Below are 25,407 nucleotides of genomic sequence, written 5' to 3' on the forward strand. Positions count from 1 at the left end.
TTTTTTTCTTTTTAAATTTTATATGCAGATGGAACTGCAAGGATGTTGTATGCTAGCAGCCAATGTAAGTATATAGGTATGCAGTGGCTGCTCATACTAATTTGACAGGTGTGTGGGTGTGGTTGGGAGCCCCCGAATATAATGTGCGTTCAGATCTGTTCACCTGCATGCCTGTCAAATCGGGATGAGCAACCACTGCATACCTGTAGACTTACATGGGCTGTTTGCATACAGCACCTGTCGGCTCCAGCTGCATAAAAAAAAACAAAAAAAACGTCCCATTCAAAGTGTATATGGGCCTCCGCTCCCGTGTGAATGAGGCCTTAAATGAATACAGCTTTGACTATGCAGGGCAAAGCAACAGTAGCACATACTATCCTTCTATCAGAGCTTACACAGAACTCTCTCTCTCTCCCTGCCCCATGTGACAGCAGTGGACCAATCACTAAGCCACAGTATTGTTGCAGAGGAGGAAAGGGAATGTGACATATGCTCCCTTATACCAGAATAGGACAGATAACTAGTCGTCCGTGTTGTCTGAAGGCTTCCTGCAGCTGGTCTTCTCTCCAGTACTGACTTACCATTCCTTTTTCTGCAATGTTTCAATCTGAGGTGGCCACCTTGGTAGAGGCAGGGCTTTTCTTTCCCATGTCAGAATTGCCCCATTGCTGACTGTCTGAATGACTGGTGATCTGATTACTGATGGGAGAGAATTGAAGAAGCAACAGAAGAGGTGCATAATGTGCTGATTGGATGAAGCAGAAACGGGGAGTTTGTTTACTGCAGCTTTTTCTCTAGGAAGGAGAACAGCGGTCAAAATAGTAGGTACATCGCCAAATCTCACACCAAATCTTGTAAAACTAGCTATTCGAAGCATATACAGCTATGAGGCGCCCTCACATACAGGGAAATGCACTGCCATTTTCTGCAGGAGTTAAAGACAAAAGGTAAATTTTTAGGTCAGATTAGCATTTCTAAATATTCCCTATAAGGTAGAAAATCTTCACTTTTGAGTTGTCTGTTTTAAGTGCCAGGAGCCATAAAACCCCTACATTGAGCTACGCAGTAAAACATGTCTCCATAGCAGGAGTGAGGACAACAAAGATAGTAGGGTTCCCTCCTGATGTGACTTTTTACAATTGGCTGTCTCGAATCACGTAGATTAAGAAGAAGAAAAGGTCTTTGCTTATCCTATGCAGGGCTGATCTCTTTAAGCAGTTTGTGACCTGTTTAACCTTAGGAGTAATAAATGATTTTTATGACTGCTCATGTATCTTCTGAATAAAGGCTTTGACTGGGAAGGTATGTGGACCAGATACATTGCTTATTCTCCGTAACAGTGCAGACACAGTCAGTATGACTGTAAACAAGCAATGTGTACACTGGCCTAGTTCTGTGTTGACAGCTTTATAAGCACAGAGTGAACAAGGCAGCAGTAAGAGGTTATCCTAGCTATATCATATATGAGACCAAAATTTTAACTTTTTGGCCTAAAAGCAAAACGCCATGGGTGGTGGAAAATTAACACACCATCCCCACCGTGAAACATGGCGGTGTCAGCATCATGTTGTGGGGATTATTATTGTTATTATTATACAGTATTTATAAAGCGCCAATAGTTTGCTCAGCGCTGTACATTACAAAGGGGGACAGAACATGTGACAGAACAATACCAATACAATGCAAAACATGAGGGGATTGAGGGCCCTGCTCTTTCGAGCTTACACTCTAGGAGGGAGGGGGTGGTGGCACAGGAGGAGATAGCTGTGGGGGATGGAGTGGTAGGAAGAGTGGAGGAGGTCGGCAAGTTAGCAGGGGGTGGGGTAGGCTTCCCTGAAGAGATGGGTTTTCAGGGTGCGCCTAAAGAAGAGGAGAGTAGGTGATAATCTGATGGGTTGGGGCAGGGAGTTCCAGAGGATGGGTGACACCCTGGAGAAGTCCTGGAGGCGGGCATGGGAGGAGGAGACCAGGGAACTAGAGAGAAGGAGGTCTTGTGAGGAGCGGAGTGTGCGTGCTGGGCGGTTCTTGGATATTAGGTCAATGATGTAGTTCGGGGCAGTATGGTGGACAGCTTTGTACGTTAGCGTTAGGATTTTGAATTTGATCCGTTGCGCAATCGGAAGCCAGTGGAGGGATTGGCAGAGGGGGGTGGCGGAGATGGAGCGGTTGGAAAGGTGAATGAGTCTGGCAGCCGTATTCAGGATCGACTGAAGCGGGGATAGCCAGCGGCGAGGCAGGCCAGTGAGGAGGGAGCTGCAGTAGTCGAGTCGTGATATGATGAGGGAGTGGATGAGCTGTTTAGTGGTTTCTGGAGTTAGGAACGTGTGGATTTTGGCGATGTTGCGGAGGTGGAGTCTGCACGAGTTTGTTAAAGATTGGACTTGGGGCTGGAAGGATAGGTTGGAGTCCAGAATGACACCAAATACTCTGGCCTGCGGGGCGGGTTTGATGGTAGCGTTGTTCGATGTGATAGAGAAATCAATGGGGGGTGGTGTCTGGGCTGGGGGGAAGACCAGAAACTCTGTTTTGGAGAGGTTCAATTTAAGGAAGTGGAGCGACATCCAGTCTGATATGTCGCTCAGCAGGTGTGTGATTCGGGCGGAGACCGAGGGGGTGAGGTGGGGGGTTGAGAGATAGATTTGTGTGTCGTGAGCATAGAGGTGGTAGTTGAAGCCATGAGATTGTATGCGTTGGCCAAGGGAGGAGGTGTAGATGGAGAAGAGAAGGGGCCGGAGGACAGAGCCTTGAGGGACCCCAACAGAGAGGGGGAGTGAGAGGGAGGTGGTAGCATTATAGGTAACGCTGAAAGAGCGTTGTCACAGGTAAAATGAGAGCCAGGAGAGAGCAGAATCTCTGAGGCTGAGGGAATGTAGTTTTTTGAGGAGGAGGGGGTGGTCGACTGTGTCGAAGGCCGCAGAGAGGTCAAGGAGTAGGAGCACTGAATAGTGGCCATTAGCTTTGGCAGTTAGCAGGTCGTTGGAGAGTTTGAGTAAGGCAGTTTCGGTGGAGTGTAGGGGACGGAAGCCGGACTGTAGAGGATCGAGGAGGTTGTTGTCGTTGAGGTAAGAGCATAGGCGGGTGTAGACTAGGCGCTCGAGGAGTTTAGATGTAAATGGGAGCAGGGAGATGGGTCTGAGGTTGTTCGGGTCATTGGGGTCCAGGGAGGGCTTTTTAAGTATGGGGGTGATGTGTGCATGTTTCAGAGGGGAGGGGAAGTGCCGGAGGAGAGGGAGCGATTGAAGATGTGGGTGAGGGAGCGTAGGATGGAGGGGGAGGGGGGTCGTAGGAGTTGTGAGGGGATAGGGTCGAGGGGGCAGGTGGTGAGGCGGGCATCAGAGAGGATCTTGGAGATGGTAGTAAGGTCAAAGGAGCGGAGTGTTGGGGGTGGTGGTGAGGCGGGCATCAGAGAGGATCTTGGAGATGGTAGTAAGGTCAAAGGAGCGGAGTGTTGGGGGAGCTTCAGTATGAGGAATGTAGGGTGGGGTGGAAGAGGAGGTCAGAGCAGTGGTGGGGCCGTGGGAGAGGGGTGATGAGGGGGTAGCTGAGTGAGGGGGAAGGGGGTTGGAGGTAGTTTGAGCAGTGACGAAGTCCCTGCGGGTTATGTTGAGGGGGAGGGGGGATGAGGGGGTAGCTGTGTGAGAGGGGATGGGTTGAGAGGGCGTGTGAGTTGCGGCAATGTCCTTGCGAATTGTGTCAATCTTGTTTTTGAAGTGATTGGCAATCTCAAGGGCGGTGAGTGAGGTGCTGGGTGGAGGTGGGGGTGGCGAGAGCAGAGAGTTGAAGGTGGAGAAGAGTCGGCGAGGATTGGAGGAGAGGGCCTTGATGAGGGTCAGGAAGTAGGCTTGTTTGGCAGCATGGAGGGAGGAGGTGTAGGTGTGGAAGGCAGATTTGTAGCGGGTGAAGGATTGTTGGGATTTTGTTTTGCGCCATAGTCGCTCCAGGGCACGACTGTGTCGTTTGAGGGTTTTGGTGTGATCAGGGATGCTTTTCTTCAGCAGGGATAGGGAAGGTGGTCAGAGTTGATGGGAAGATGGATGGAGCCAAATACAGGGCAATCTTAGAAGAAATCCTGTTAGTCTGCAAAAGAACAACGACCCTAAACCTAAAGCCAGAACTACAATGAAATGGTTTCAGATCAAAGCATATTCATGTGTTAGAATGGCCCAGTCAAAGTCCAGACCTAAATCCAATTAAGAATCTGTGGCAAGGCTTGAAAATTGCTCTTCACAGATGCTCTCCATCCAATCTGACAGAGCTTGAGCTATTTTTTAAAGAGTAATGGGCAAAAATGTAACTCTCTAGATGTGCAAAGCTGGTAGAGACATCCCCAAAAAGACTTGCAGCTGTAATTACAGCCAAAGGTGGTTCTACAAAGTATTGACACAGGGGGGCTGAATACAAATGCACACCACACTTTTCAGATATTTATTTGTAAAAAATTTTGAAAACCATTTATCGTTTTCCTTCCACTTCACAATTATGTGCCACTTTGTGTTGTTCTATCATATAAAATCCCAATAAAATACATTTACGTTTTTGATTGTAACATGACTAAATGTGGAAAATTTCAAGGGGTATGAATACTTTTTCAAGGCACTGTATACAGGATCAATTTGGATTAATAGTATAGTCTAAAGTTGTTCCAGGACCAATTGTCATTTACTATAGAGGGAAGTCAGAATTGCTTATGCCATATTTGTTGCAATACAGTAAAGCCTAGGTGTTTACTATGAACATTATTTCATCAACATTCATCAAGAATTAGCATTTCAGCTTGAGCATTGTTGTTAAAGTGTGCCAAGAATTTATCTAGGACAACTTGGCTTGTGTGTTTTTCACTTCAAAGTACCGGTAATTACTTTTTCTCTACTCCTGACAGGCTTGTGTGTATTTCACTTCAAAGAAAATGTATTTTCTCTGAATTTTGAAGTGCTGCAGCCAAAGTAGGTAGTTGGTATTCTGCAACACCTTTGAGAGGTCCTTTAAAATGGTTCAGCATCCTTTCATAAAAGTTGAATTGCAGAATTTGTTTTTTTTTTTAACCCAAGGCAGCAAAACTGGGTATAAAATGAGCTGCAATGTTCCATTCTTTGATTATCACAGTAATGTTTAGGTAAAAGAAAAGGCTTAACAAAACCCCAATGTCTTTCAGAAGTCCTGCAGTTCCACAAAATTGTACCTGTTTTGCTGCTTGTCACTTTTGACAATAGGGCCCTTGTTAGATGCTCATTGCAAAGTGCTTATCTGGCAGAAAGCCACTCTGTGATCTGGAGCTTGGCTGTGTGAAAACTACCAAGGTCTACCAAGTAAAAGGCTGGTCTTTTTTAGTTTGCAGTTACAGTCAACAAGTTTAAATCCTTAAAAGAAAACCATAATGCGAAATATTGAGGCTACCATTGCAGACTTCTCATTCTACAAATACCAGCCACCTGGCTGTCATACAGACCCTTGTTTGAATATTTTGGGGTACTAACCCAACACAAGTATGCAGATAATGAATTGTGGTTTTACTTTGAACATTAAAGCTAGGAAGTCAGCCAAGTGGCTTGCATTTAATTTGACATGTCTACTCTGTGGATCTTGCGAGTCTTAGACTGGGTTCACACTTGTGCAGTATATGGCATGTGATTCACACAGGAACCGCACCGCATTCCTGTGCAATTTGCACGTGAATTGTGTGTGGTGTGATTGGAGCCATACATTCTGTATGGCTCCAATCTCACCGCATCCACACCAAAATGGTGCAGGGTCCTTTTTTTGGTCCGCACTAGAATCAGAATTAACACACATGCGATCCGATTCTGCACATCACATTGCATTTTGCGGACCAATTTCGGGGTGTTGTTAACTTAACATACACACCCGCAGCGGTTTGGGTGAACTAGGTGCGATTCTGATGCGGTGCGGAATTCGCACAGAAAACGCTGTGAATTCCGCACCGCATCAGTGTGAAACCAGGCTTGGATAAAGAAAAAAGTTAAATCTGTGATTTGCACTTGTACTTTGGCCTTCAGAAACATCTGATATTCTCCTTCACGGATCACACCTCAAGTACCATCTGTTGTCCGTGTCCTTTCTGTTTCATCTCCTTTAATGTATCAAGTTTCCCAAAAATATTTCATCCATAGCCTTCCTTTGATGCAACATCATTAATCTACGTATCCTCCTGTCTAACTAGGTATTCAGGTCAGGTTATAGGTCCCTAAAGATGCATGATATTTTTTTTCTAGAAAATTACATTATTCACTTTTATGTAATGTATTTGTTGTAGTTTATCTGTGGTATTTTTTTTTTTTTTATTTATTACATGTACATATACAGCAATATCAATTTACACATCACTTTACATATATATTGTATGTTCACATCAGTCCCTGCCCTCAAGGAGCATACCATCTAAGGTTCTTAACTCACATTCATACACCTTCTAGGGCCAATTTTGACAGGAGCCAATTAACCTACCAGCATATCTTTATAGTGTGGGAGGAAATCGGAGTATCTGGAGGAAACCCATGCAGGCACGGGGAGAACATGCAGATTCCATGCAGGAATTTAGTTCTCTATTCATTGAATATAAACAAAGCAAACTCTAATGATGTGACATACGAAACAGTTGAACACATTTTCCCCCATATGAATGTATGAAAACACATTGCAGTTCCTGTAATTCTGGCCCATTCACATAGTGGTTTTAGACATTAATTTAAAACTTGGCTTGTCTGGTCAGTAATCTGTGTCTGACATGGGGGTTTGTAGAATTGATGGTTTTAACAAAGCCCTTTTCTGTATCCATAACACAAGGCATATTTTTAAGGCTATAGAGTGCACATTATTTGGTTAATCTTGAATTATGGTCTGAAATTCCATGCATAATCTCTGTGAAATCCTACATAGTGTCTCCCCTAACCCTGTAGATGACAGCTAGAGGGATTGAGCTTTTATGTCTGTTCTCTATCAAACCAAAACTAGTTTAAATTAAAGATAATTTATAGTATAGTCTTAGCTAAAACTCCTTTTTTTTATTTAAAGTAGTTGTATAACTGATCATTTGTCCTGAACTATGTGAACAGAAGATACTTAATAAGAAATATATATCCTGCAGAGGTCTGTATATGGCTCTGAACTGTTAATTATCTTGCCTAGAATTGCTGTTATGGTGGTCATTCTACACTGTGGGAGTAGTTGTTAAAATTACCAGCGGATCCTCTGCAGGGCTTTGGTCATACAAGGGTTGTTGCTAAATTTTGCCACCTATATGGGCAATTTATGAGACTTGAGGTCTCTCTTTAGCTGTGGGTGACCCATTCTACCACAGTTTATGTTGTCATTTATGATGATGCCAAATTGTGACAAAAAGATCTTAAGGCAGCAGTTGAGATGTATTGACTGGTTGTGTCTTCAATCCAAGTCATTTGGTAATTTTAGGGGATGTTTCTCAGCCTATACCCCTTCAGGAATATACAGTCTCCTGCTAAACATCCTATCAGTAAAGTACCTTTCACCACAGTCAGTATAACGTGCTTAAAAATTGACTGTTGGGATGTCCCAGGAACAGTATGCAGATTTTACCATGTCCAAACCATTGATTCTGAGGGATGCCCCAGCATGTCCCACAAGGCAATATAGGGCATAAAGAAGATGCCCATTGTATTATGGGATGTGCTGTGGTCATTCCTCACCATCTTTATTAACCCAGAATGTGGTATACTGCAAGCAGCTCTGGGTTCCTGGGCTCCAAAGTTGCTTTGCATTGATGGGGCTTCAAGCGTTACCACCTGGTATTCCATAGTTCTAAAACTATAGATATAAACCTGTCCCTTTTAATGACTGGTTCTATGCCAATTTCATGATCAACATACCTCACTCCTGAGTTTACAGTGAATTCCGAAGTGTGCACTTTTAAAAACAAGCTGGCATTGGAAGCTTCCTTATGTTTTCACTGAGTAGTCACCTTTCCATCACCATAACTTGTCGAAACGAACTCTGAAAACGAATCCCTCTGACATAAGAAATACGACTAAACAAAATGATTAACTTAAAAATGAATCCAAAAATTAAACAAATGTTTCTGTTGTGCACATCTATAGTTTGTAGTGTATTTGTGTACAAAGGAGGGGTGAAAAAGTATTTTAAAAGTTTGAAAGTATAAAAGGGTGTGAGTAGTTAATCCATGTATACATTTCCAAAGCCACGAATTGTCTGCACAGAAAGTTATTTAGGTAAACATGTAAATAGGACCACACTCTATAATTTCAGTGAAGAGTGTATGTGTAAATTGGATAACCTCAAAGAGCAGCATGTCTACAACCTGATAGAAAGCCAGAATTAAGCGGTAAACCCTATGGACCATGCTCTTTCAACCCACATAAATAAAACTGCCTTCTCCCACATAAACTATGTGCTGAAAACAAAAAGAATCAATACATATTACATTATTATACATATTATTGTAAACAAATATGACGTAAAATAAAGTGCCCTATCCCAACATAAACTATGTGCAAAAATTAAGCGTAATTAATGTCCATAATGAAACAAATTCAAAGTGCTTTGTGCCCAATATCCTTTTCCAAACTGTGCAGGATGAGACACCTGGGAAATAAGTGCTCCTCCGCTTCCCAAAAAAGAGAACACATCGCACTCACCAAAGATATATGACCTCAGGCACTTTAGTTTGTGTCACATTTTTTACAATGTTATATATATGAATGTAATATTTATTGATTCTATTTGTTTTTAGCACATGGTTGATGTTGGAGAAGACGCTTTTTAATAATTTAACTATTTATGTTGAAAGAGGTCCATAGGGTTTGCTACAGAAAGTTTTATTGTTGATTACAGATCAAATTCAAAATCCTAACACTGACGTACAAAGCTGTCCACCATACTGCCCCAAATTACATCACCGACCTAATATCCAAGTACCACCCAACACGCACACTCCGCTCCTCACAAGACCTCCTTCCCTCTAGTTCCCTGGTCTCCTCCTCCCATGCCCACCTCCAGGACTTCTCCAGGGTGTCACCCATCCTCTGGAACTCCCTGCCCCAACCCATCAGACTATCACCTACTCTCCTCTCCTTTAGGCGCACCCTGAAAACCCACCTCTTCAGGGAAGCCTACCCCACCCCCTGCTAATTTGCCGATCTCCTCCACTCTCCCTTCCACTCCATCCCCCACAGCTATCTCCTCCTGTACCACCATCCCCTCCCTCCTAGATTGTAAGCTCGAAAGAGCAGGGCCCTCAAACCCCTCGTGTATCGCATTGTATTGTTACTGTACTGTTGCATGTTCTGTCCCCCTTTGTAATGTACAGCGCTGAGTCAACTGTTGGCGCTTTATAAATACTGTATAATAATAATAATTACTGGCACTACTATGCTGAGGATTTTATACCTAAACAACAAACATACAAAATACATCTAACAAAGCCAGTTTCTCCTTGCAGCTGATTACAGGTTTGTCTGTTCCACATTGTACATATACATACAGACCTATATTGCAGAGCAATAAGCTTTCTGCTGCTGTTACAGGAAATGTATGGTCAGGGTGATAAGTGTTTGCAAAATACAGTTTGCAATTTCAACAAATCTCTAGTAGCTATAAAGAAACACACTTGCATGTTTATAACATTCCATATGATTGTGGTATTCTAAACAACATCTAATGTTCTCTGATCTTTAATACTGATCAATGCTGTACCACATTTCATAATTCACATACTAGGTGCAAATCACTTAAAGAAAGTAAAGATTTTATGATCATTGGAATTGTTGGGCAAAACTTCACCTCTAGAACTGTGCTTTGCACTATTTGTATATGTTGCTTGTATGATATACATATAAAGCAGAGTACTTTTGTATTTTGTAACCATAATGCAGTTGCAAAAATACATTGTGTACTGTATACTGATAACAGTAATAATATATACCAGTGTTGGCACTATTTATGTAAGCACATTGCGTTGATGTGAAGCACTGAATTGCAGGATTGTGGATGGTGTGTTTTGTGTCACCTATGTTTCTAACATACACATAATGAGGGGCTCCTGGGCGTATGACTTATGTGGAAAAAAAACGAACGGTTTTCTCAGAATCTTTAGTCTGGGTCCTGGAGCTCTTGGGCTTTGTAGTGCTTTTGGTGGGACATAGCCTCTATTCCTAGGACCGCATCTTACCTACTAACCAGACCCTGTTATTACTCAGCTATCCACTGGTCTTTATATATGTGAGGAGTTATTGGAGCCTACTGCTGGATGAAAAGGCTGAGTGCTGACAGAGCACTAAAAAAAAAGAGGCTGCCTTTTTGTTCGAATTTCGGCTAGTTCCTGTTGAACCAGGCAAAATTTGTTTAAAGGTTGTGCTATCGGACAGGTGGAAAATTGTTGACCGAACAGTGGCCGCATATTCTGACAACCGTCGCTGTAGGGGCATTCATCCTCCAGGGCTTTTTTCAGCTGGAACATGGTGGAACTCATTTCCACCTCCTCTGGCTCAAGCCCTCTGCTCACCACTATTACTTGTAAACACAGAAGTCTGGCTTCTGTGTTTACAAATGACAGCTTGTCACCCAATGGCTCCCACAGATCTGATCTCCTGAGCAGCTCCCACTGAGTGCAAGTGAGATGCAGGTGCCCGGGGTGCAGTGCGGATGTGGAAGATGCTGGAGTTTTTAAGGGGGCGTATGGAAGCACTGGAGGAGGGGTTGCATGCAGAGGTCAGAGCTGAAGAGGGGTGAAAGTGAGATCTGAATTGGGGATGCAGAGGTAAATTGCTGTGGAAGAAGGCTGAACTCTACATGCTGTGTGTAGCATGTCCCAGAACTCTACATGCTGTGTGTAGCGTGTCCCAGAACTCTACACGCTGTGTGTAGCGCGTCCCAGAACTCTGCAGGCTGTGTGTAGCACGTCCCAGAACTCTGCAGGCTGTGTGTAGCGCGTCCCAGAACTCTGCAGGCTGTGTGTAGCGCGTCCCAGAACTCTGCAGGCTGTGTGTAGCGCGTCCCAGAACTCTGCAGGCTGTGTGTAGCGCGTCCCAGAACTCTGCAGGCTGTGTGTAGCGCGTCCCAGAACTCTGCAGGCTGTGTGTAGCGCGTCCCAGAACTCTGCAGGCTGTGTGTAGCGCGTCCCAGAGCTCTGCACGTGCATGTGTAAATAGTGATGATCACTCCACTGTGCCCATGAGGGTCAATATATGCTACTCATGATATCTAACAATGCATACATATAAACTCCCATAGAGACTGCACTTAACCAGTGCTATAAATATACCATAAATAGTGCACACAAATACAAAAGAATCCTTAATAGTGATTCTTGCCATTCATTGTGAACAATTGTGTTACTAGCCATTTTGAAAGAGGGATTTCCATATACATCTGGCACAACACACTGTTTAGTGAGTTTTTAACCATGTAGTGTCCCAGGAGGACACATTTTAATGTGAGTTGAACATATATCATTTTAATAAAGGAAAAAGCCCAGTTTGACCTGTCATTATGGGTCGAACTTGGAGGTGAGCGCAGTAGTGTGCTGGAGGTGGAATAGCAGTAAGGGGTGACACAGGAGCACTGTACACGTTTATGCAGCAGTGTGATTACACTACTTCACTTAAAGTACAGCGGATTTAAAGGGACGATTCACTACTATAGAGACTGTATCCAATCAACACTTTTTGTTGGTGTATTTTGGTATACAGGAAGTGTACCACACAGGTCCACATGATGTGATTCAGGACTTAAAGGGACAGATCACTATTAAGGATTCTTTTGTATTTGTGTGCACTATTTATGGTATATTTATAGCACTGGTTAAGTGCAGTCTCTATGGGAGTTTATATGTATGCATTGTTAGATATCATGAGTAGCATATATTGACCCTCATGAGCACAGTGGAGTGATCATCACTATTTACACATGCACGTTTAAGACTGTAAGCACTATTGTAATTTCTTTATTGTTGTGCTGCATTTTTTTCACTTTATTTTGTTATGTGCGAGAACACATTATATGATAGCTGCACATTTATTTAGGAGGTTTTCATTGCGCTGAAGGTTTTCTATACTCATTCAGTGTGTATTGTTGCGATTAGCTGTGATTGGCCACAACTAATCACATGGTACAAATGGGCTGCGATTGGCCCTGTCTGTACCATGTGAACACTGACCAATCACAGCTAGTAACACAATTGTTTGCAATGAATGACATGAATCCAGCGATCACATGGTACTGGCAGAGGCCCAGCACAGTGACCTGTCATTAGCTGTGTCCTTTGGACACAGCTGGTGACAGATCGTGCCACAGCATGGCCTGTTTCCGGGAGGATGTCATATGACGCCCACCCAGAAAGACGAAAGTCCCGCCCAGCTGTCGTTTGACAATAGGTCAGGTGGGAAGTGGTTAAAACTGGCTATTCAGTGTTTCATACAAAGCATGCCTTACCCGATTTTTCATTTATACCCTATATCAGTGATGGCGAACCTTTTTGAGCCCGAGTGCCCAAACTGCAACCCAAAACCAACTTATTTCTTTCAAAGTGCCAACACTGCAATGAAACCTGAATATCGAGCTTTTGGTTTAGAAAAAACAACTCGTACAGTAGTGCAAACTAATTAACAGTACAGGGATGACCAGAGACTGCGGACACAGTACAGGGATGACCAGAGACTGCGGACACAGTACAGGGATGACCAGAGACTGCGGACACAGTACAGGGATGACCAGAGACTGCGGACACAGTACAGGGATGACCAGAGACTGCGGACACAGTACAGGAGATGACCAGAGACTGCGGACACAGTACAGGAGATGACCAGAGACTGCGGACACAGTACAGGAGATGACCAGAGACTGCGGACACAGTACAGGAGATGACCAGAGACTGCGGACACAGTACAGGAGATGACCAGAGACTGCGGACACAGTACAGGAGATGACCAGAGACTGCGGACACAGTACAGGAGATGACCAGAGACTGCGGACACAGTACAGGAGATGACCAGAGACTGCGGACACAGTACAGGAGATGACCAGAGACTGCGGACACAGTACAGGAGATGACCAGAGACTGCGGACACAGTACAGGAGATGACCAGAGACTGCGGACACAGTACAGGAGATGACCAGAGACTGCGGACACAGTACAGGAGATGACCAGAGACTGCGGACACAGTACAGGAGATGACCAGAGACTGCGGACACAGTACAGGAGATGACCAGAGACTGCGGACACAGTACAGGAGATGACCAGAGACTGCGGACACAGTACAGGAGATGACCAGAGACTGCGGACACAGTACAGGAGATGACCAGAGACTGCGGACACAGTACAGGAGATGACCAGAGACTGCGGACACAGTACAGGAGATGACCAGAGACTGCGGACACAGTACAGGAGATGACCAGAGACTGCGGACACAGTACAGGAGATGACCAGAGACTGCGGACACAGTACAGGAGATGACCAGAGACTGCGGACACAGTACAGGAGATGACCAGAGACTGCGGACACAGTACAGGAGATGACCAGAGACTGCGGACACAGTACAGGAGATGACCAGAGACTGCGGACACAGTACAGGAGATGACCAGAGACTGCGGACACAGTACAGGAGATGACCAGAGACTGCGGACACAGTACAGGAGATGACCAGAGACTGCGGACACAGTACAGGAGATGACCAGAGACTGCGGACACAGTACAGGAGATGACCAGAGACTGCGGACACAGTACAGGAGATGACCAGAGACTGCGGACACAGTACAGGAGATGACCAGAGACTGCGGACACAGTACAGGAGATGACCAGAGACTGCGGACACAGTACAGGAGATGACCAGAGACTGCGGACACAGTACAGGAGATGACCAGAGACTGCGGACACAGTACAGGAGATGACCAGAGACTGCGGACACAGTACAGGAGATGACCAGAGACTGCGGACACAGTACAGGAGATGACCAGAGACTGCGGACACAGTACAGGAGATGACCAGAGACTGCGGACAGCACAGGGATGACTGCTGACCTTTGGGGAGGGAGGGGGAGCGGGTACCTGAATTTGACAGGTACCCGCTCTTACTTCCGCAGAGTTTTTTTTTTTTTATCTTACCTGTTCCTTTATCCAGCCGCGCGATGTCTTCCCGGCTTCTGTAGTGTGGGCGGACAGCCGGATGCCCAGTGCGCATGCGCGAGAAGCGCTGCGCTTTGTGATTGGTCCGGCGGCTTCTGGGATCTGTCATGTGTCCCAGGTACCGCCTTACCATTCACAAAGAACACTGCTTCTTGTGCATGCGCACTTGGGACCCGGCTGTCACGCACACTACAGCCGGGAAGACAGCGCGCCGCTGGATTCTCCTGGCGTGCCCACAGATAAGGCTCGGCGTGCCGGCTGTGGCACGCGTGCCACGGGTTCGCCATCACTGCCCTATATCATACAATTACTACCAGTTCATTACATCTTTGTAAGATCTTGGACCTAATATATCTTTTGTGAACTAAAGCTGGCTATCCAGCAACTCTAATAATCCTTTTATTCCCCTCACTGCTCCATTCAACCACTAAATTAGTTTTTAAGTACTTGTTCACATTAGCCACACTTTTACTGCCCTCCACTGGTCCTCCTTTAGCTGCAAAGGCAGGGACCAGCACACATTCTTTGCTTTAAGGCAGGAATTTTATCCCCTGTCGTTTTCAGCGAGAGTAGCTCCCACTGAGTGCAGCCCAGTTAAGTAAATGGGACTGCTCTGCTGGCGCGCTGCAACTGCATAAACTGCACGGGGTTGTGGTGAGCCAGTCCTGGGTACAGGGGGTTAAAGCAGGTGCAATACAATGCCTCCTCGCTGCCGGACGAATGCTCTCTGGCAAAGACCAAAGCAAGTATGAACTTGCCCTTAGAGCTTACAGACGGTGATGGCTACTCCCCTCTTCCTGAATAGCACTGGGTGCCTCAGAAGCCAATCGCCCAGCACCAGTTCCTTCATATGTGGGAAGGTAAGGTCAGATGCTTTTCACACCTGGAAGTACTCTGTATTTTTCCTGCTAGAGGCTAAATGACGTGTAAAGATATGGAAGGGAGGATAAAGTACAATCGCTGCTGTGACTGCCATTAAAATGAATCTATTGCTTTCCCCTGCACAGGAAAAGCACGGTCTTAGATTATGAAGCACCTACTATGTGGACTCGGAGTCAGAAGTCATTTTGTGATCAGAAACCAGTTCTCAGCAATTTGCTTGGCTTTTCCTGATATCACTGAATTGTACAAACTATGTTCTTTGTAGTCTGACAAGAAATTGATTATTTTTTGGGCCTACAAAATGGCTGTTCTTGTATGGTGTATGTGGTATGTATGCAGTCTCGTACAGCAAACTAATTAGGAACTATTTTATAATGGAAACAAGTATTGTGTAATGATGGGGTAGAACATATCTTCCTTAAATGACAAGGGTACGCCTCTTACTGCTAAATTTACATGTCTGTGGGAGGAGTCAACCTACATATTTACACCAAATACCATAACACTGCATGTCATGTGGATTCCTCACCGCCTGCTAGAAAATCTTGTTTTCTCTTCATTAAGCATGACAGACCGAATTGTATTCTTCTTTAGTGTTTGTGTGACTTTGATTAGTGAAAAATGTGTACTTTTTTTCTCTAGCTGATCTTATAAATGTTATCTGACTTTCCTTAAAAAAACAAAAAACATGATTTACCCAAAACATGATAAAGCACTCTTTGAAATGGTAAAATGGCCAGTTGCAAGCAAGATATGTGTGATCCAATAGCAGGATGCAATTTTGTGTTCAGTCTGTTCAATTATTAGAGGATTTACAAGAGTAAAAAGGTTACGTGGTCATGATTGACATTAGTAGCAGGATGCAGTTTTAAACTTTCAAATCCTCTGTTGTATAACAAAACATTTATTTATTTATTTTTTTAACAAATTTAATTATTTTATAACAAGGCAGTATCCATGATGGACCATATAAAAAGGCTACAGGTACACAGGCAGATTTCAGTCTATTGACTGGATACAGATAATATCGAAAAACAATCATGCCAATTGTCTATCTAAGGAAGGTGGTACAAGACAACAAAATCTAATACCTGGAAAAAACAATGAAGTGCAATATTCAAAGGCATCGCTAAGTAGGTTCATAACTTGCACCTGGGGGTAGCCTGGCCCAGCATCAATAAAACATTCTACAGACGCTCCCTTGTAGGGAGAAAGGGTACTGCCCTGATAAGTTTTACAAATTAAAACCAACAGGTAGTTGAAGTGCAGAGAAATAGAAGGATATAAGGTCAGGGAAGAGATGCAGAGAAGGGGGATGAAGTGGTGGGGGGGGGGGGGTGAAGGGAAAAAAGGGGGGTAAGAAGGAAGGGCCATATAATTAGTTAATTTCAGAGAAGGGTGTAAAGTGGCTTCTTTACTTGTTTTCTATATACTGGAAGGACCGCTAACATTTAGCCGAAGACCCGACGCCCTGGAAAGGTTTGTATCTATGCCCACTGTGATGATGACACAGTTAGGGAAATATGATTTTTCATTGTAGTATTTCAGGTTTTTCTTTCCTTGTTTAAATCTTCTTAGCCTTATTAAATTTCAGTTGCAAATTTCTAAAATTAAATGGCGTATTTTAGTTCTTTCGTTATTGTGCCATATATTGGTATCAGGGGTGTGGAAATCTTTTTAAAAAACTACTTGTCCAGGGACAAAATTGGTGTCCCAATCTATTTGTCCCTCATAACAATCTACTTGTCCTGATAAAAAAAAAATAAGTAAATTTTAACCAAAACCGTATTTGCTTTATGGAATGTCTGGGGCTTTCAAAAACGAAAGGGGCTTTATGGCGACTTAAACATTTAATATTTTTATTGTTGCACTGTTTATCTCCTTCTCCCGTTCCTGCCTTTCTCCAGCACCGCACCCAGGGACTAGCAGGGAGGGGAGAGACCTTGCAGTGTAATGAACACTGATTGGCTGCTTGTCAGGAAAGACGAGTGTTGGGCTTATCCTTTATCCTTTTCGCTGCCAGAGCCATTTTTGCATTTTTAGCACGCGTTTAAAAAATAATTTAAGGCCTGAAGATTACACAAAACTCCAAACATTTATTTATTTCAGGTACTATTTTCAGCGCCGTCAATTTACGCAGCGCTTTACACATATACAGTGAGGAACAGAAGTATTTGAACACCCTGCGATTTTGCAAGTTCTCCCACTTAGAAATCATGGAGGGGTCTGAAATTCACATTGTAGGTGCATTCCCACTCTGAGAGACAGAATTTAAAAAAAAATTCAGGAAATCACATTGTATGATTTTTAAAGAATTTGTCTTGCACTGCTGAACATAAGTATTTGAACACCTGAGAAAATCATTGTTAATATTTGGTACAGAAGCCTTTGTTTGCAATTACAGAGGTCAAACGTTTCCTCTAGTTCTTGACCAGGTTTGCACACACTGCAACAGGGATTTTGGCCCACTCCTCCACACAAATCTCCTCTAGATCTGTCAGGTTTTGGGGCTGTCGCTGAGCAACACAGAGTTTCAGCTCCCTCCAAAGATGTTCTATTGGATTTAGGTCTGGAGACTGGCTAGGCCACTCCAGAACCTTGATATGCTTCTTACGGAGCCACTCCTTGCTTATCCTGGCTGTGTGCTTTGGGTCGTTGTCATGTTGGAACACCCAGCCACGACCCATCTTCAATGCTCTGACTGAGGGAAGGAGGTTGTTGCTCAAAATCTCACAATAAATGGCCCCATTCATCCTCTCCTTAATACAGTGCAGTTGTCCTGTCCCCTTCGCAGAAAAGCACCCCCAAAGCATGATGTTACCACCCCCATGCTTCACAATAGGGATGGTGTTCTTGGAATGCAACTCATCCTTTTTCCTCCAAACACGACGAGTGAAGTTTAGAACAAAAAGTTCTACTTTGGTCTCATCTGACCACATGACTTTCTCCCATGCCTCCTTTGGATCATCCAGATGGTCATTGGCAAACTTCAGACGGGCCTGAACATGTGATGACTTGAGCAGGGGAACCTCCTGTGCAATGCATGATTTGAAACCATGACGGCGTAGTGTTCTACCGATAGTGACCTTTGAAACTGTGGTCCCAGCTCTCTTCATGTCATTGACCAGCTCCTCCCTTGTGGTTCTGGGCTGATTCCTCACCTTTCTTATCAGTGATACCCCACGAGGTGAGATCTTGCATGGAGCCCCAGTCCAAGGGAGACTGACAGTCGTCTTTAGCCTCTTCCATTTTCTAACAATTGCTCCAACAGTTGATCTATTTTCACCAAGCTGCTTGGCAATTGCTCTGTAGCCCTTTCCAGCCTTGTGGAGGTCCACAATTTTGTCTCTGGTGTCTTTTGACAGCTCTTTGGTCTTCCCCATGGTAGTAGTTGGCATCTGACTGACTGTGGGGTGGACAGGTGTCTTTAAAGAGCTCAGACAGGTGCTACTAAGTTAGATTAATGAGTGGAGTAGAGGTGGACTTTTTAAAGGCTCGGTAACAGGTCTTTGAGAGCCAGAATTCTTGCTGTTTCTTAGGTGTTCAAATACTTATGTTCAGCACTGCAAGACAAATAAATTCTTTAAAAATCATACAATGTGATTTCCTGATTTTTTTTTTTTAAATTCTGTCTCTCAGAGTGGGAATGGACCTACAATGTGAATTTCAGACCCCTCCATGATTTCTAAGTGGGAGAACTTGCAAAATCGCAGGGTGTTCAAATACTTATGTTCCTCACTGTATATTGTACATTCATATCAATCCCTAACCCTCAAGGGCTGTACAATCTAAGTTCCCTAGCTTAAATTCATACATACAAATATTAGGGCCAATTTAGACAGGATCCAATTAACCTACCAGCATGTCTTTGGAGTGTGGAAGGAAACCGGAGTACCCGGAGGAAACCCACGCAGGCACAGGGAGAATATGCAAACACCAGGCAGTTGGTGCCGTGGCTGGGATTCGAACCAACAACCCTAGTACTGCCCGGCAGAAGTGCTAACCATTTAGCCACTGTGCTGCCAAACATGATATATTTTCTGAAATCAGAGACCCTAGAGCATAAAATAGTGGTAGTTCCAATTTTTTATGTTACATGATATTGTCACAAAGTTCTAGGAAACACAAAATTTCAGTAAAAAATACACAAGTTAATTTTAGGGCACAAAAAGTAACACATTTATCCAATTTTTTTGTAAAATATAAAAGATGAGGTTGCATCGAGTAAATAGATATCCAACATGTCAAAGCCTAAATTTGCATGCGCTTGTGAAACAGCAACAAACTTTAGTACCTTATATTTTCTATAGGTGGCACTTTTAAAGCCCCATATAGGTCACCAGTTTAGCAATATGGAGCAGGTCTGCTGCTAGAATTATTGCTCTCATTCTGGCGTATGCGGCGATATGTATCTTGTATCGCAATCGTCATTTTCATATGTGGGTGCCTTGAAAATCCTGGGGGGTCATATGCTTGGGTGTAACTTACATTTTTACATCCCTGTTGGATGATTTTCTGGTAACAGGTTTATTTTTTTTGTTTGTTTTTTTGTTTTTTTGAGACATCCAGGGTCTATAAGACACTGCATGTCTCCTCTGTGCTCCTCTGAATGTAATGCAGTGCACATCGCGCTGCATTACATTCTTTACCGGCCTCCATGGCCGGGAATCTGTCAACAGGGACATCACTTCCGGGTCAGTACAAGAAGGGGAGGGGAGCGGATGTGTCCGCTCACCTCCATTCTCTGTACCCACATCCCGACATACCGTCGGCACCCACTGACTGGTCCCAGACCTGCGAAAGGGCAAGCGGAGCCCGGGACATATAGCGGGCAGGGGGGCAGCGGCTGGTACTGTGGGCTGTGTGGAAGCAATTGGGTGGCAGCGCTGCCGCCAAAATGCTTCCACCTGTTAGGTGAGTCCTGCTGCTTGCCCGCAGCAGGGCTAAAGGCAAAAAAAAAACTACCTGCCCGGCGCCTGGAACTACATGCATTGGGCAATACGAATTGAACATCCCTGGGTATCATGGAGAGCACATTGACATGAGGGTCCTTTTTCTCCCACAGAAAGTGTTATTCGTTCTCTAAAATTGCTTTGGGGTTTTAATTTTTTATAAAATTTTTTACTAATCTGTTTTATTAAAGATTTCAAACACTGACCAGTGTTACACCACTTACAAATTGTGAAGTTACCCCATTTGTATATGGAAACATTTTATTCTTTAAAATGTACTCATTCGATATTGTAAAAATCATTCTTTACATACCACTCTTTAAATTTCAATAGGTTGTGAGGTACCCCTGATCATATGTGAAAAACACCTCTAAAAATGGGGAAAAAAATAGTTTGAGCTGATATATATTTTAATATCTCTACCTGGCTGACTGACTGGTATTCAGACGAAAGTGTTTAGGTCGAAGTAGTGCTTAAAATTCCTCTCCAGCTGTGAAGCAAGAACATTGAAGGACATCATGAACCACAGTGGTAATTATGTGAGGCCAGTCAGGGTGGGGAGATCTGCAGCCTACCATTAGCAATAAACTAAGCTGTAGGCCTTTGTGGGTGACAAAAGGTTAAAGGAAAGCCATCTGGAAACATTTTTTTGTTTGCCTTCTATAAATTCAAGTACAGGTTAGTGTTCTGTAATGTATGTGACATGCATACATACATACCTAATGCTAAATTAATGCCACCCACTGACTTTCTAAAATAGGACTGTATGAGCTAGATTGCACTTGATGTTCTGTGTAAACATTTTTCTCACAGCCATGTTTAACATTAATTGCTGTCTCCTTGATCCTATCGTGTACACTTACCTGCACATGCCAACATTTTTGTGAATCGGCAACAAGAATGTACATTTGGTTTAATTTGATCTTTTTAGCAATTTCGGAGGGCTGCTTATGTTTCTGCTTTTAAGAATTATTTTCATAGAAAGTAGAAACTGCTCTGGGAAATGCACAAAATTACAACTCCAATTTAAAAAAAGATAGGACGCTGTGTAAAATGTACAGTAGAGAATGCAACGATTTGCAAATCTCCTAAAACCATATTTTATTTACAATAGAAAACATCAAATTTTTAATCTGAGAAAATATACCATTTTAAGAAAAAATTAGGTTTATTTTGAAATGAATGGCAGCAATACATCTCAAAGTTGGGACAGAGCCACATTTACCATGGTGTACCATCCCCTCTTCTTTTAACAGCACTCTGCAAACATTTGCGAACTGAGGACCAATTGCCGGAGTTTTGGGAGACTAATGTTGTCCCATTCTTGTCTGATATCGGATTCTAACTGCTCATCAGTACTGGCTCATCTTTATTATATTTTTTGTTTCAAGACGCACCAAACGTTTTCAGCTGGTGAAAAGTCCGGGCTGCAGGCAGGCAGGCAGGCAGTTAAGTACCCAGACTTTTTTACTATGAAGCAATGCTGCTGTTGTAGATGCAGGATGTCCTGCTGAAATATGCCTTCCCTAAAAAAGACGTTGTCTGGATGGGAGCATATGCTGCTCTAAAATCTGGATATATCTTTCAGCATTGATGGTGTCTTTCCAAATTTGCAAGCTGCCAATTCCATGTGCACTGATGCACTCCCATACCATCGTAGATGCAAGCTTTTGAAAGGAGCTCTGATAACAAACCAGAAGGTCCTTCTGCTTGTTTAGTCTGCAGGACTCTGTGCCCATGGTTGCCATAAAATTGTCAAATTTCGATTCATCTGACCACAGAACAGTTTTCCACTTTGCAACAGACCATTTTAAATGGGTTTTGGCCCAGAGAAGACAACAGTATTTCTAGATCATTTTCAGCTATAGCTTCTTCCTTGCATGGTAGAGCTTTACCTTACATTTTTGGATTGCACAACAAACTATTTTCACAGATAGTGATTTTTGGAAGTATTCCTAAACCCATGCAGTGATGTCCATCACAGAATTATGCTTGTTTTTAGTGCAGTGCTATATGAGGGCCCAAAGACCACAGCCATCCAATACTGAGCTAGGCCTCTTCCCTTGCACACAGATTTCTCCAAATTCTCTGAATCTTTTAATGATATTATGTAGAGTAGATGATTTATTTAAAGTCTTTGCAATTTTAATGTTAAAGTGCCACTTCACACAAAAGAAGTTTCACTTTTCTTCCCCCTTTTTCCCCCCATCCTCTTCAACTTTTGGCACTTTATTTTTTGTGGGGAGGGGGGAGTGGATACCTTGTTTTGACAGGTACCCACTCTCAGCCCAGCAATCCAAGCAGCAGTTTGCCCCTTCCCCCTTCCCCACAGCATTTAGAGACACTTCACAGGTCCCAGAATACTGTGGTACCAGTCACAAAGGGCAGCAAGAATGCAGTCCGGAAATGTGCAGTTCAAAGCTGGCTGTGAAGGTGCAAGGAGAATTTTTAAATGCATCTTTTAGATTGGTGAACCTCTGCGCGTCTTTACTTATGAGACACTGCCTCTCTGATACCCTTTTTATACCCAGCCATGTTACCTGTTGTCAATTAACCTAATTAGTTGCAAAATGTTCTTACAGCTCTTCCTGGTTAATACTACTTACTTTACCAGCGTTTTTATGCCCTTTTCCAAATTTTTGAGATGTGTTTCTGCCATCAATTTAAAAATTACCTTTTTTCCCCCTTAAACTGGTACATTTCTAAGTTTAAACACTTGATATATTTTCTATTTTCTCTTGTGAATAAAATATTCAGCTTATGAGATTCGCAAATCATTGCATTCTGTTTATGTAGATTTTACACAGCATCCCAACTTTTTTTGGAACTGGGATTGTAGTTTAAAAAAAAAAAAAAGATAATGCATGCTTAATTCACAACATCAGTTACTTAAGTGAGGGTGCTAGAACCATAGACTGGGTTTCCTCAAGAAAGACTATTCAAGAAAGGTGTAATACACAAATTGTAGTACATGCAAAAGATCCTCTAAACAGGAGAAGACTCTTGAGCTATTTACATGTTTATTAGAAAAGGAAGGAGAGCCAGGCTAAAAATACAGCAATGAACAAACATGAATACATGTGGATACCATAAATAGCTTTCAGCTGGCATTTGGACACTCAGGATCCGGGTTGAGATGAGATTTCAATGTTTTGGAGAAAAGACCTCTTTCTCAAGTGAGAATCCAGCTGCAGCCATTATAAACCAAAAAGGTGGTTGTTGGGAGCAGGAAAATCTGGTTGGGTGTGTCGCAAACCTGCGCTGCAGAGACTGACGCAGTCTGCCATTTTGTTAAGAGTAGCCATGTTATTCCCTCATTCTCCTTCCCCCTCCCTTCCTGAGAGGCACAGTGACAGATGTGTGTTTTAAAAGTGTCAAAGGCCGGATCCCAGCAGGGAGCCACGTGGTGCCACACTGTCCAAAGAACCTGTGTAATTTTACACCTCGTAAAAAGATAACGAAGCCTTCCCAGGAGTTCAAGGCATTCCCAAGAAGCCCACACCAGATAACATTTTTAAAAGATCCATTTTTCCCCTATGTCTCATACCTTGGAATATGAGAGACCTACACAAAAGGCGGACATCTCATCGGATGCACAATGAGCAGGTGAACAGTTTGATGGGTCACCTTATCTCGGGCGCACGGGAAGGCAGAGAAATAGATCTCGCGAACAGTGTAGCATACAACTTCATAATTCATATCTAACTAATCCTCAGACTTTTCTGCATAATAATATACCCACAGGTGGACTGTCGCTTGTGCAGATGGAAAGTTATGGACCAGAATATGAATTATGAAACATGTTGGCTCCAATTTAGGGTTCCGCCTGACGATCCCTCCCTAAACAGGGGATTGGTCTTTTACTTCAGAACCACCCCCTGCTGGGAAACTTTAAAGCAGGCTGTCAAGCCTAAGAGTTTTTGGTTTGAAGACATTCCCATTTTTAACATCAATATACCACCTGGGGAGACTTGTGCCTTTCACTCTGAAACGTGATCTGCTTACATCCAAGGCTTAATGGCAAGTAACTTAACCCTTTAACTTCTCCCTGTTATCTCTTGGCTGTGCTGTTTTCTGTACATGTATGTGTGTGTATATATATATATATATATATATAGATAGATAGATAGATAGATAGATATATAGATATATATATATATATAGATATATATATATATATATATATCTTAGTTACATCTTCTCTGTAAATATTTTTATTGCACCTGTTTGACCCTTTTAGTAATAAATCTTTCTTTCTGAAAGTGTTGAACTGTTTCTATAGCTCTTAATTGCAATTTATGAATCCCTGCCTTTAAAGAGACGCTACTGTTTGTTTTAACCCTCTGTATAACAGGCCTGTGTGATGACCGTGTTATGCAGTCGATTACATCAACCATTCTAGTGTTATAGCTGAACGTTGAGTTTCCTCTTTCTCTGAATAAAAAGGAGGTGGTGGCAGTGTAAATGGTTAATTGCCTAATTAACCTGACCCAGTAACAATCGATCCAGGCTGCTGGCACGTCGATCTGTATCCATGATTAGCTGGACAATCGTTGTGCAGGGTGCAGCACATTATTGTTATGCACGTCACATCGCGGTTTTAGGTCGGCTAGCCCTTCGGTCACGAGTTTTGGTGAGAATGTCTGGGATCTGACGCCGTGATTGTGGCATAATAGAGGTCGCGATCGTGGGATCGTCGCATGTTGGTGGCGGCGATCTTGCGAGCCGTGACAGGGTGAATATTAAACAATGCAGACCAATGGGGTAGAGAGTTGCCATCCCCTAACAATATTAGTAGGAATGTTTGAATCACCTTCCACTGATTCCATTGACTTAAATTGATACTAAAGCATTTTTTTTTTTTAATTAAAATAAAAAGTTGGCTTATATTCACCTGCCTTGTGCAGCAATATTGCACAGAGCAGTCTCTTACCTCCTCTTTAGCGGTTCCCCATTAATTTGATTTGCACCTTTTTCCTGCAGATGCCCCCATAGCAAGGATTTGTGCATCCATAGACACATACAGCGTGGCTCGACCACGCCCTCTGCTCCCTTCTTACAGGATTTGCTTGACAGCAGCGGCAGCCAGTGGCTCCCGCTGCTGTCTGTCTTCTGTGAGAAGAGGAAGTAAAGGGAAAAGAGCTACAACCGGGCACAGAGCTGGATCATATGAGGAGGAAGGTGTTTAGGGTTGGGGCAGAAAAGGTAGCTTCATTTTTTTTATCTTTTTAAAGTGGTATTAAACTCAAACCGAAACATTTAATACATTGAATGTGGTGGCTGCATTAGTTTTATTTTTTTAGGATTGTTTTCCCTCTGTTCCCACCTGCGATCTGGCCAGTAACACACCTCCTGTGTTAGAGTGCCCTGGAGGGTGCATTGTTCTTAGCTAAAGTGCGTAGACACTTGATTAGGGTAAAACAGATGTCACCAACCACTCACTATA

The 25,407-nt window shown here is 43.3% G+C and overlaps 1 protein-coding gene across 1 annotated transcript in view; it reads left to right on the forward strand.

The window, feature by feature from the left end:
• Positions 1-25,407, forward strand: part of RHOF (ras homolog family member F, filopodia associated) — a 74,622-nt gene that overhangs the window by 33,594 nt on the left and 15,621 nt on the right. The window lies entirely within an intron of this gene.

This window comes from Staurois parvus, unplaced genomic scaffold (genome assembly GCF_062004578.1).
Source record: "Staurois parvus isolate SC_StPar_1 unplaced genomic scaffold, SC_StPar_1.0 ptg001418l, whole genome shotgun sequence".
Lineage (NCBI taxonomy): Eukaryota > Metazoa > Chordata > Amphibia > Anura > Ranidae > Staurois > Staurois parvus.